Source organism: Cherax quadricarinatus, chromosome 91, assembly GCF_038502225.1.
Source record: "Cherax quadricarinatus isolate ZL_2023a chromosome 91, ASM3850222v1, whole genome shotgun sequence".
Classification (NCBI taxonomy): domain Eukaryota; kingdom Metazoa; phylum Arthropoda; class Malacostraca; order Decapoda; family Parastacidae; genus Cherax; species Cherax quadricarinatus.
Genome location: NC_091382.1, coordinates 4,875,666 through 4,889,077, shown reverse-complemented (window position 1 = coordinate 4,889,077; position 13,412 = coordinate 4,875,666). Strand labels below are relative to the sequence as shown.

The 13,412-nt window shown below is 41.5% G+C and overlaps 1 long non-coding RNA gene across 1 annotated transcript in view; it reads right to left on the bottom strand.

The window, feature by feature from the left end:
• The window catches only part of LOC128704876 (uncharacterized), a 222,797-nt gene that overhangs the window by 204,410 nt on the left and 4,975 nt on the right, over window positions 1–13,412 (bottom strand). The gene's annotated exons all lie outside the window — the stretch shown is intronic.

Sequence of the window (13,412 nt, the reverse complement as noted above, 5' to 3'; positions counted from 1 at the left end):
AACCTACCCTAACCTAACCTTACCTAACATAACCTACCCTAACCTAACCTAACTTTACCTAACCTAACCTAACCAAACCTACCCTAACCTAACTTAACCTATCCTAACCTTACCTAACTTATCCTAACCTAACCTAACTCCCCATACCCCTCTCCATCTCACCCGCATTTCTTCACATCCACTCACCCATCTCCCAACATACCTCTTCTGAACACACACACAAAAAAATCACATTTCACATCCACAAATGCATCTCAAATCCACTAAAATCACTGTAACCAAGATATTCACACACACACACCTTACCTAACCTAACCTTACCTAACCTAACCTACCCTAACCTAACTTAACCTAACATAACCTAACCTAACCTTACCTAACCTAACCTAACCTTACCTAACCTAACCTTACCTAACCTACCCTAACCTAACCTTACCTAACCTAACCTAGCCTAACCTAACCTATCTTAACCTTACCTAACCTAACCTTACCTAACATAACCTAACTTAACCTAACCGAACCTAACCTAACCTTACCTAACTTATCCTAACCTAACCTACCCTAACCTAACCTACCCTAACCTGTCCTAACCTAACCTAACCTAACCTAACCTAACCTAACCGAACCTACCCTAACCTAATTTAACCTAACCTAACCTTACCGAACCTACGCTAACCTAACTTAACCTAACCTAACCTATCCTAACCTTACCGAACCTACCCTAACCTAACCTTACCTAACATAACCTAGCCTAACCTAACCTAACTTTACCTAACCTAACCTAACCTAACCAAACCTACCCTAACCTAACTTAACCTATCCTAACCTTACCTAACTTATCCTAACCTAACCTAACCTAACCTTACCTAACATAATCTAACCTATCTTATCCTAATCCAACCTAACCTAACCTTACCTAACCTATCTTATCCTAATCTAACCTTGCCTAACCATTACCTAACCTAACCTAACCTATCTTATCCTAATCCAACCTAACCTAGCCGAACCTATCCTAAAATATATTGGAACACCCCCAAAACACTATTTGAGTACTCCAGAATTACTTTGAACGACTCCATTTTGGATATATCCAAATTAGTTTTGAAAACTTTATCGTAAAATCGAACATTATTTTCTTGTTGGTAAAACACACTCAATGGTAGAAATATTTACTCGATTTCCGAATAGAAGCACTGTCCTCGCTCTGAGAGACACATTGTGGGTCACCCCAACACATGGTGTAATGCGCTTCACACCCAAGGTAGAACATAACACCTGCGTCAACTCAGGACAGACAGGCGCCATGTAATGCGGGTAACATCCAAGGTAGAAAATCATCTCTTTCCAGACCAACTGTCTATCCTAACCTAACCTAACCTAACCTAACCTAATTCCTAACCTAACCTAACCTCACCTAACCGAACCTAACCTAACTCCATCAATCACCTCTATCCTAACCTAACCTAACCTAACCTAACCCAACCTAACTCCATCAAACACCTCTAACCTAACCTAACCTAACCTATCCTAACCTAACCTAACTCCATCAAACACCTCGAATACTACCTAACTTAACCTAACCTAACCTTACCTAACCTACCGAACCTAACCTAACCTAACCTAACCTATCCTAACCCGTCCCAACCTAACCTAACCTAACCTAACCTAACCTAACCTAACCTAACCTAACTTATCCTAACCTAACCTATCCTAACCTAACCTAAACACTGACTAACTTTGAACCAACTCTGAACACCACTGATCTTCTTCAAAAAAATGCTCTGCACATCATTTGAACACCTTCAAAAAAAACACCATCAAACACCTCCGAATACTCCCAAAAAAACACTACTGATTACTACCAAATCACCACTGAATACTACCAATCACCGTCAAAATCACCAGAAACTAAGTTTAACATCACCATCTAACATCCTTTTTATAGAAATCCCCTCAAATCACTATAACCAAGAACTCCCTCCCCATTTGGCGCATAAAAAAAAAAAAAAGCATGAACACAAACCTAATACGCAAACACTTAGTACATGATCACCATCAACTGAAAACATATCTTATACACACACATAATATAAGACAATCACCAACTACAATCACCCATGTTCACTTACCTCAAAATCACTAATATCACAGAAAACAATAATTTTTATAAACATTTCACACACACACACACACAAAAAAAAAAATCATATTTGACAATATCTAAGCGCACTCACCTCACTACCACCAACACACGATGTCTCACCTCACAGGACCGACGAGGTCACCTCCAGTGACGTCACACTCCCATTGTGTTACTTGGTGGTTGGTAACATCACACCTAACCCCCTTGTTTCAACCTGTTGTACCCTACATTATCTAAGAACACTATATCCAAGACGATTACCAGATTTTATGATCCCCAACACCAAGATCACAGAAAACACACATTTTTATAATTATTCACACAAAAATCACGATCACCAATTCCATATCATGTTTACCGTCATCTATCAACACTAATCACCAAGATCACCAAAAAATCTAAGATCATGCATCTCAAAACTACTATGATCACTGAAAACACTTATTTTTTTAAACATTCGCACAAAAAATAAGACATACACAAAAATACCACAACACTTCCACCAACATCTATAACATAACATGAGCACTATAACATATCACTATCACAAAAAAAATAATACACAAACACCCACATATTATACATTTCAATTGGAAATTTAAGACATGAGACATACACACCAAATCTAAGACATTCACCTCCAACTAAGACATACACATCACCCTTAAAACTTCCTTCCTTATTCATTCCGCATATCTCCTAGAGCTGTTTTAACCCCGACGGATCCATCACGACGTAGGAGCCAGAGGAACCATCACCACTCCAACACCACCTACTACACTCTGGCTCCTACGTCGTGGTGGATCCGTCGGGGTTAAAACAGCTCTAGGAGATATGCGGAATGAATAAGGAAGGAAGTTTTAAGGGTGATGTGTATGTCTTAGTTGGAGGTGAATGTCTTAGATTTGGTGTGTATGTCTCATGTCTTAAATTTCCAATTGAAATGTATAATATGTGGGTGTTTGTGTATTATTTTTTTTGTGATAGTGATATGTTATAGTGCTCATGTTATGTTATAGATGTTGGTGGAAGTGTTGTGGTATTTTTGTGTATGTCTTATTTTTTGTGCGAATGTTTAAAAAAATAAGTGTTTTCAGTGATCATAGTAGTTTTGAGATGCATGATCTTAGATTTTTTGGTGATCTTGGTGATTAGTGTTGATAGATGACGGTAAACATGATATGGAATTGGTGATCGTGATTTTTGTGTGAATAATTATAAAAATGTGTGTTTTCTGTGATCTTGGTGTTGGGGATCATAAAATCTGGTAATCGTCTTGGATATAGTGTTCTTAGATAATGTAGGGTACAACAGGTTGAAACAAGGGGGTTAGGTGTGATGTTACCAACCACCAAGTAACACAATGGGAGTGTGACGTCACTGGAGGTGACCTCGTCGGTCCTGTGAGGTGAGACATCGTGTGTTGGTGGTAGTGAGGTGAGTGCGCTTAGATATTGTCAAATATGATTTTTTTTTTTGTGTGTGTGTGTGTGTGAAATGTTTATAAAAATTATTGTTTTCTGTGATATTAGTGATTTTGAGGTAAGTGAACATGGGTGATTGTAGTTGGTGATTGTCTTATATTATGTGTGTGTATAAGATATGTTTTCAGTTGATGGTGATCATGTACTAAGTGTTTGCGTATTAGGTTTGTGTTCATGCTTTTTTTTTTTTTTATGCGCCAAATGGGGAGGGAGTTCTTGGTTATAGTGATTTGAGGGGATTTCTATAAAAAGGATGTTAGATGGTGATGTTAAACTTAGTTTCTGGTGATTTTGACGGTGATTGGTAGTATTCAGTGGTGATTTGGTAGTAATCAGTAGTGTTTTTTTGGGAGTATTCGGAGGTGTTTGATGGTGTTTTTTTTGAAGGTGTTCAAATGATGTGCAGAGCATTTTTTTGAAGAAGATCAGTGGTGTTCAGAGTTGGTTCAAAGTTAGTCAGTGTTTAGGTTAGGTTAGGATAGGTTAGGTTAGGATAAGTTAGGTTAGGTTAGGTTAGGTTAGGTTAGGTTAGGTTAGGTTAGGTTGGGACGGGTTAGGATAGGTTAGGTTAGGTTAGGTTAGGTTCGGTAGGTTAGGTAAGGTTAGGTTAGGTTAAGTTAGGTAGTATTCGAGGTGTTTGATGGAGTTAGGTTAGGTTAGGATAGGTTAGGTTAGGTTAGGTTAGAGGTGTTTGATGGAGTTAGGTTGGGTTAGGTTAGGTTAGGTTAGGTTAGGATAGAGGTGATTGATGGAGTTAGGTTAGGTTCGGTTAGGTGAGGTTAGGTTAGGTTAGGAATTAGGTTAGGTTAGGTTAGGTTAGGTTAGGATAGACAGTTGGTCTGGAAAGAGATGATTTTCTACCTTGGATGTTACCCGCATTACATGGCGCCTGTCTGTCCTGAGTTGACGCAGGTGTTATGTTCTACCTTGGGTGTGAAGCGCATTACACCATGTGTTGGGGTGACCCACAATGTGTCTCTCAGAGCGAGGACAGTGCTTCTATTCGGAAATCGAGTAAATATTTCTACCATTGAGTGTGTTTTACCAACAAGAAAATAATGTTCGATTTTACGATAAAGTTTTCAAAACTAATTTGGATATATCCAAAATGGAGTCGTTCAAAGTAATTCTGGAGTACTCAAATAGTGTTTTGGGGGTGTTCCAATATATTTTAGGATAGGTTCGGCTAGGTTAGGTTGGATTAGGATAAGATAGGTTAGGTTAGGTTAGGTAATGGTTAGGCAAGGTTAGATTAGGATAAGATAGGTTAGGTAAGGTTAGGTTAGGTTGGATTAGGATAAGATAGGTTAGATTATGTTAGGTAAGGTTAGGTTAGGTTAGGTTAGGATAAGTTAGGTAAGGTTAGGATAGGTTAAGTTAGGTTAGGGTAGGTTTGGTTAGGTTAGGTTAGGTTAGGTAAAGTTAGGTTAGGTTAGGCTAGGTTATGTTAGGTAAGGTTAGGTTAGGGTAGGTTCGGTAAGGTTAGGATAGGTTAGGTTAGGTTAAGTTAGGTTAGCGTAGGTTCGGTAAGGTTAGGTTAGGTTAAATTAGGTTAGGGTAGGTTCGGTTAGGTTAGGTTAGGTTAGGTTAGGTTAGGTTAGGACAGGTTAGGGTAGGTTAGGTTAGGGTAGGTTAGGTTAGGATAAGTTAGGTAAGGTTAGGTTAGGTTCGGTTAGGTTAAGTTAGGTTATGTTAGGTAAGGTTAGGTTAGGTAAGGTTAAGATAGGTTAGGTTAGGCTAGGTTAGGTTAGGTAAGGTTAGGTTAGGGTAGGTTAGGTAAGGTTAGGTTAGGTAAGGTTAGGTTAGGTTAGGTAAGGTTAGGTTAGGTTATGTTAGGTTAAGTTAGGTTAGGGTAGGTTAGGTTAGGTAAGGTTAGGTTAGGTAAGGTGTGTGTGTGTGAATATCTTGGTTACAGTGATTTTAGTGGATTTGAGATGCATTTGTGGATGTGAAATGTGATTTTTTTGTGTGTGTGTTCAGAAGAGGTATGTTGGGAGATGGGTGAGTGGATGTGAAGAAATGCGGGTGAGATGGAGAGGGGTATGGGGAGTTAGGTTAGGTTAGGATAAGTTAGGTAAGGTTAGGATAGGTTAAGTTAGGTTAGGGTAGGTTTGGTTAGGTTAGGTTAGGTAAAGTTAGGTTAGGTTAGGGTAGGTTATGTTAGGTAAGGTTAGGTTAGGGTAGGTTCGGTAAGGTTAGGATAGGTTAGGTTAGGTTAAGTTAGGTTAGGGTAGGTTCGGTAAGGTTAGGTTAGGTTAAATTAGGTTAGGGTAGGTTCGGTTAGGTTAGGTTAGGTTAGGTTAGGACAGGTTAGGTTAGGTTAGGTTAGGTTAGGTTAGGTTAGGTTAGGCTAGGTTAGGTTAGGTTAGGTTAGGTTAGGTTAGGTAAGGTGTGTGTGTGTGTGAATATCTTGGTTACAGTGATTTTAGTGGATTTGAGATGCATTTGTGGATGTGAAATGTGATTTTTTTGTGTGTGTGTTCAGAAGAGGTATGTTGGGAGATGGGTGAGTGGATGTGAAGAATGCGGGTGAGATGGAGAGGGGTATGGGGAGGGTTGTAATTAGAAATATGGAGAGATTTTACTGAATATAAAGGTAATGTGTGAATATTTTAAAAAGAAATTATAGAATTGAAAAGTTATGATATATTGGAAAAAGAATGGAGGGGGTGTTGAAAACATGTCGCAATAGTTGGGTATGGAAGTGTTTCAGTGTTGATTGGAAATGTTCGAAGGTGTTTTCTGAAGGTGTTCAAGAGTGTTTTGAAGGTGTCAAAGGTGTTTTGAAGGTGTTCAAAGGTGTTTTGAAGGTGTTGAAGGGTGTTTTGATTGAATTCAGCGGTGTTTTAGTAGTATTCAGTGGTGTAATTGGGAGTACTCAAATTGTGTTTTTTGGAAGTGTTTCAGTGTTGATTGGAAATGTTCAAAGGTGTTTTTGAAAGTGTTCAAGAGTGTTTTGAAGGTGTTCAAGGGAGTTTGAAGGTGTTGAAGGGCGTTTTGATTGAATTCAGCGGTGTTTTAGTAGTAATCAGTGGTGTAATTGGGAGTACTCAAATAGTGTTTTGGAAATGTTCATGGGTGTTGTGGGATGTGGGTGTTGTGGGTGTTGTTGTCGAATTAGAGTTACCGAAAAAGATGATATAAGTGGGTTGTGATGAAATTAGTTTAAAAACGATATTCAAAGGTGTTTGAAGGTGTTCAAGGGTGTTTATGTGAGTATTCAAATGATTATGAGAGTGTTTTTGGGGGTGTTCAAAGTAAAGTGTTTGAGTTAGTTTTTGTGACTTTTTTCTGATGTATTGTGTCCCCTTAATAACTTTAATGAACTAAAAGGGTAAAAAACGAGAAAATGCCTAGTCTGGAGACTGAGGGATGAGTTGTAATTTAATGAAAGTGCAGATAAATTAGAGATGTCAAATCTTATTTGGGAGTACTCAAATAGTGTTTTGGAAATGTTCAAATGTGTTTTGAGTGTGTTCAAATGTTGTTTTTGAAGGTGTTCAAGGGTGTTTTGAAGGTGTTCAAAGGTGTTTTGAGGTTATTCAAAGGTGTTTTGAAGGTGTTCAAGGGTGTTTTGAAGGTGTTCAAAGGTGTTTTGAGGTTATTCAAAGGTGTTTTGAAGGTGTTCAAGGGTGTTTATGTGAGTATTCAAAGGTGTTCAAAGGTGTTTTGAAGGTGTTGAAGGGTGTTTTGATTGAATTCATCGGTGTTTTAGTAGTATTCAGTGGTGTAATTGGGAGTACTCAAATAGTGTTTTGGAAATGTTCAAAGGTGTTTTTGAAGGTGTTCAAGAGTGTTTTGAAGGTGTTCAAGGGTGTTTGAAGGTGTTGAAGGGTGTTTTGATTGAATTCAGCGGTGTTTTAGTAGTAATCAGTGGTGTAATTGGGAGTACTCAAATAGTGTTTTGGAAATGTTCAAAGGTGTTTTTGAAGGTGTTCAAGAGTGTTTTGAAGGTGTTCAAGGGTGTTTGAAGGTGTTGAAGGGTGTTTTGATTGAATTCAGCGGTGTTTTAGTAGTAATCAGTGGTGTAATTGGGAGTACTCAAATTGTGTTTTTTGGAAGTGTTTCAGTGTTGTTTGGAAATGTTCAAAGGTGTTCAAAGGTGTTTTGAGTGTGTTCAAATGTTGTTTTTGAGAGTGTTCAAGGGTGTTTTGAAGGTGTTCAAGGGTGTTTTGAAGGTGTTCAAATGATTATGAGAGTGCTTTGAAGGTGTTTTGAAGGTGTTCAAGGGTGTTTATGTGAGTATTCAAAGGTGTTTTGAAGGTGTACAAATGATTATGAGAGTACTTATGAAGGTGTTCAAATGATGTGCAAGAGTACTTATGAAGGTGTTCTGGGAGTATTCAGAGGTGATTTGGGGGTGTTCGAATGATGTTTTTGGAGTAATTCAGTGTTGTTTGGAAATGTATAAAGGTATTTTTTGTGAGTATTCAAATGATTTATGAGAGTGTTTTGAAGATGTTCAAAAGTAAAAGTGCGTATTTAACTTCGTAATATGTAAAATTGTGAGTAGTGAATTTAACGAAAGTGGATGTAAGCGATGTGGTGACTTTCTGATGCATGTGTCCCACTTTAATGAACTAAAAGGGTTAAAACGAGAAAAATTGGGGGTTATGAGTGAAAATTGTGAGGTGATGGTTGGAGTGTGAGGGTTTGGGAGGGTGGGTAAAAGGGTAGACAAGATTCAACCTGTGTGCGCGTGACGTCACTACTATGTTCCCTTATTATCTTGAATGAACTAAAAGGACCGACCTGATTCAACCTGTGTGCGCGTGACGTCACTGACCGCCGAGTAAACGCTTTTTTTAGTTCATTTTAACTTAATGAGAGGAAACTTTTAGTTCATTTGACTTAATGAGAGGAAACTTTTAGTTCATTTTAAAATAATAAGGGGAAGATGTTTAGACCTGTAGTAAGCATGCCCCCATAGGAGGAGTTCATTTGAATGCTTACCCCCAGAGGGGGGAATCCAAAAAACCTTGATCCAAGGAGATGGAGAATTTCGAAAACCCCATAGGGGGGGAATCCAAAAACTTGTATTATCGAGAAATTTTGGGGTGGGAGTGAAAGTGAGAGGGGTAATCCAAAAATTTGATCCAAGGAGATGGAGAATTTCGAAAACCCATAGGGAGGATCCAAAAAACTCGATCCGAGGAGATGGAGTCTTGGTATTGTCGAGAAATTTGTGGTGGGAGTGAAAGTGGGAGGGATATATATATATATATATATATATATATATATATATATATATATATATATATATATATATATATATATACCTTAGGACAAGGTACGCAGTGCTTTACCAATCTACCCACACTGGACAATACGTGTAGCGCAAGCTACACGCCAAGGTATTGTCCAGTGTGGGTAGATTGGTAAAGTCCTGCGTACCTTGTCCTAAGGTTCGTAGGTTCGAGTCTCCTTCAGCCAGAGATCAGTGTTTGTGTATATTTCGCCTACTCTCGCGAATTCCTTGTATATATATATATATATATATATATATATATATATATATATATATATATATATATACGAACTACAGTCGGGCTTTAGTTCGTACGTCGTTTTGCGTGCAGACAAAATTAACAGTCTGGTTGATTAGGTCCTGATCCATCACGAGGCCTGGTCACAGACCGGGCCGCGGGGGCGTTCACCCCTGAAACCCTCTCCAGGTATACAAGGCTAACTACAACTAAAATTCAAACATTTTTGTGTAATTTTTGGGAAATACATTTCTCCAAGACATCAGTAATTGTAAATTACTGAGAACATCTATGGAGGCTCCTGGGCTGAAGCCCCTGGAAGCCCTCCAGCTGGCGGAAGGCCCCTGGACTGCAACCCCTGGAAGCCCTCCAGCTGGCGGAGGCCCCTGGACTGCAACCCCTGGAAGCCCTCCAGCTGGCGGAGGCCCCTGGACTGCAACCCCTGGAAGCCCTCCAGCTGGCGGAGGCCCCTGGACTGCAACCCCTCGAAGCCCTTCAGCTGGCGGAGGCCCCTGGACTGCAACCCCTCGAAGCCCTTCAGCTGGCGGAGACCCCTGGACTGCAACCCCTGGAAGCCCTCCAGCTGGCGGAGGTCCCTGGACTGCAACCCCTGGAAGCCCTCCAGCTGGCGGAGGCCCCTGGACTGCAACCCCTGGAAGCCCTCCAGCTGGCGGAGGCCCCTGGACTGCAACCCCTGGAAGCCCTCCAGCTGACGGAAGGCCCCTGGACTGCAACCCCTGGAAGCCCTCCAGCTGGCGGAGGTCCTTGGACTGCAACCCCTGGAAGCCCTCCAGCTGGCGGAGGCCCCTGGACTGCAACCCCTGGAAGCCCTCCAGCTGGCAGAAGGCCCCTGGACTGCAACCCCTGGAAGACCTCCAGCTGGCGGAAGGCCCCTGGACTGCAACCCCTGGAAGCCCTCCAGTTGGCGGAAGGCCCCTGGACTGCGGCCCCTGGAAGCCCTCCAGCTGGCTGAGACCCCTGGGCTGCAGCCCCTGGAAGCCCTCCAGCTTGCGGAAGGCCCCTGGACTGCAGCCCCTGGAAGCCATCCAGCTGGCGGAGGCCCCTGGACTGCAACCCCTGGAAGCCCTCCAGCTTGCGGAAGGATCCTAGACTGCAGCCCCTGGAAGCCCTCCAGCTGGCGAAAGGCCCCTGGACTGCAACCCCTGGAAGCCCTCCAGCTTGCGGAAGGACCCTGGACTGCAACCCCTGGAAGCCCTCCAGCTTGCGGAAGGACCCTGGACTGCAACCCCTGGAAGCCCTCCAGCTTGCGGAAGGACCCTGGACTGCAACCCCTGGAAGCCCTCCAGCTTGCGGAAGGACCCTGGACTGCAACCCCTGGAAGCCCTCTAGCTGGCTAAGACCCCTGGACTGCAACCCCTGGAAGCCCTCCAGCTGGCTAAGACCCCTGGACTGCAACCCCTAAAACTCATACCTTAATCCAGCCCTGACCAACAGTGGATTCTTCAGCCCCAATAATATATATTTTAATAAAAAAATACATGGGATATTACTCTATTATTTTATCACATATATGCTAAAAAATGGCCCTACAATAGAGACTAAACTCTGAGCATATATACTGTGGAAAATACTGTATATATTTTCCAGAAATTTTCCACATATACTGTGGGAGACACACACCTCCCGGTGTAAACAGCCTGGGTACCAACCTTGGTAAAAGATACCTACAAATTGGTTTAGAAAAGCACTTAAGCAAACCCTAGGACATGTAAGACATTTCGGTGATCAAGGTCCCAGGACCGAAACGTTTTCTAGTAGTATATGCTAGTGATTGCTTATGTGTCTGTTCAAACCAAATAGACTTGACCTATCCATGTATATACACTTGAGAGATATGCACTTCTCGGTGTACACCAAGTTCTCAGTGTATATACCTTTAGCCCAGATCTCCCCCAGGCTTCGTGATTATTTACCAAGATTTCATTTATTTTGCCAGCCTAAGTCAAGCTGGTTGTTACCTCTAGTTGGGTCAGTTACACGTTGTTTCAGAAAGCAACGATCGATCACCTCTTTCCCAGGAAGAGAATAATGAATTACAACTGTGTATATAATTTATTTGTCTACCACTCAAGCTAACAACAGATTACCTTATTAATTGTAAATTTAACAATAACGTAACGTAACCTAGTATAATTTATCATGAAAATTTCACGACTAACGCATTTTCATGATGGGTATTCTGAATAACAGAGATTAATGGTTATAATTGACAATAATTTTTAAAATAGTGGGCCGGAGATGACCAAAAGCTCTAGCTGTGGTTCACCAGCGTCAGGGAATACTTGACCTGTTTCCTAAATGACTGCAAGATGCTTAAACAATATTTTCCAGTATTTTTACAATGGTGGGCGTGAAAAAAAAAATCCTAGTGCTACTAGACTTGCTGGTCGTTTAACCTGCCTTGCTTACAAGACCAGTGTCAGTAACCACTTGTACAGTGCTACTAGGCTTGCTGGTCGTTTAACCTGCCTTGCTTACAAGACCAGTGTCAGTAACCACTTGTACAGTGCTACTAGGCTTGCTGGTCGTTTAACCTGCCTTGCTTACAAGACCAGTGTCAGTAACCACTTGTACAGTGCTACTAGGCTTGCTGGTCGTTTAACCTGCCTTGCTTACAAGACCAGTGTCAGTAACCACTTGTACAGTGCTACTAGGCTTGCTGGTCGTTTAACCTGCCTTGCTTACAAGACCAGTGTCAGTAACCACTTGTACAGTGCTACTAGGCTTGCTGGTCGTTTAACCTGCCTTGCTTACAAGACCAGTGTCAGTAACCACTTGTACAGTGCTACTAGGCTTGCTGGTCGTTTAACCTGCCTTGCTTACAAGACCAGTGTCAGTAACCACTTGTACAGTGCTACTAGGCTTGCTGGTCGTTTAACCTGCCTTGCTTACAAGACCAGTGTCAGTAACCACTTGTACAGTGCTACTAGGCTTGCTGGTCGTTTAACCTGCCTTGCTTACAAGACCAGTGTCAGTAACCACTTGTCCTCTTTTATAGTTGCTTTTGGATTTTATTATTATAATCAAGGGGGAAGCGCTAAACCCGGAGGATTATACAGCGCCTAGGGGGGGGGGGATGTGGAAGGCATTCAGGCTTAATTCGGGGAACTGGAGCACAGATCCAATTCCCTAAATCAAGAGCCCCTCACCAACATCACGGAACCTTCCTTGAGGGGAGTTGCTTCTGGAAATTATTATTATAATCAAAAAGAAGCGCCAAACCACAGGGGCCATACAGCGCTGCGCTTCTGGAAAGTGTGGGTAATTTGTGAATTGTTTCAGCCTCAGTATTGTGACATTCTTGGGCACCTGTTTCTTGATGATCGAACTTCCACTACAGTCCTTGGGAGTGGGTTGTAATGGGTGATCTCAGGGTAGGAAGTTGTCCTGGACTACTCAAGCACTCAATTCAGAATGCTCAAGGTAAATTTTTAATCAAGTTTATCTTGAGATAAATACTTATAAATTCTGAAAGATATTACAGTTTTGTTTTAAGGGAGTATACCCAGATTGTTTTAAGGGAGTGTACCCAGACTGTAAGTCAATAATAACATGGGGGTGGTGTTATGTTCGCCATTAGACAAGTGACTTCAAATGTCCTATGAATATAGTGAATAAAAGAAGCATTTAATAAGTCACCGTTTCGCTGTGTAGAGTTAAGTCATGCACTGATACAGCTCCATCTAATAAAAGCTTGTTCTGGAATCTATCTTTTCCTCATTGTCTTAAACACTGAAGAAGACAGCGGGAACTATTACCTGATATAAGGTTATCTAACCCTTTAAGTCTATCCTTTATCCCAGCCCATGGGAACACACTCAAACCGTAATCGAGTCGAGATGTTGGGTTGGTTTCCTTATACCTGTTATTCCTCTACCTAGCTTGGCTTTCTTGGATTATCCTGTGGTTACTAAATCTCCCAAGATGATAATCCAAATATTGGCTCACTTTTCAGCTTCCCATTCCTGCTAGAATACCGGGCCAGTACGTCTAACATAATGGCTCTTAATAAACAACATTCTTACCTCCCTTTTCTGTTTTAGCTGGTATACCTGCATCTAGTATAGTTACCCCTTCGGTGCATTTTTTCGTGTAGAACTGTGGAGAGGAAGAGAAGGAAGGAGAGGGGAAGAACGGAAGGGAGAGAAGAGAGGGAGAACGGAAGGGGGAGAAGGGGAAAAACCGGAAGGGAGAGAAGAAAGTGGAAGAACGGAAGGAAGAAAGAGAGAAGGGTGGAAAATAGAAAAGGAAGTCGTGGCCATGAACTAAGAGTGGAAA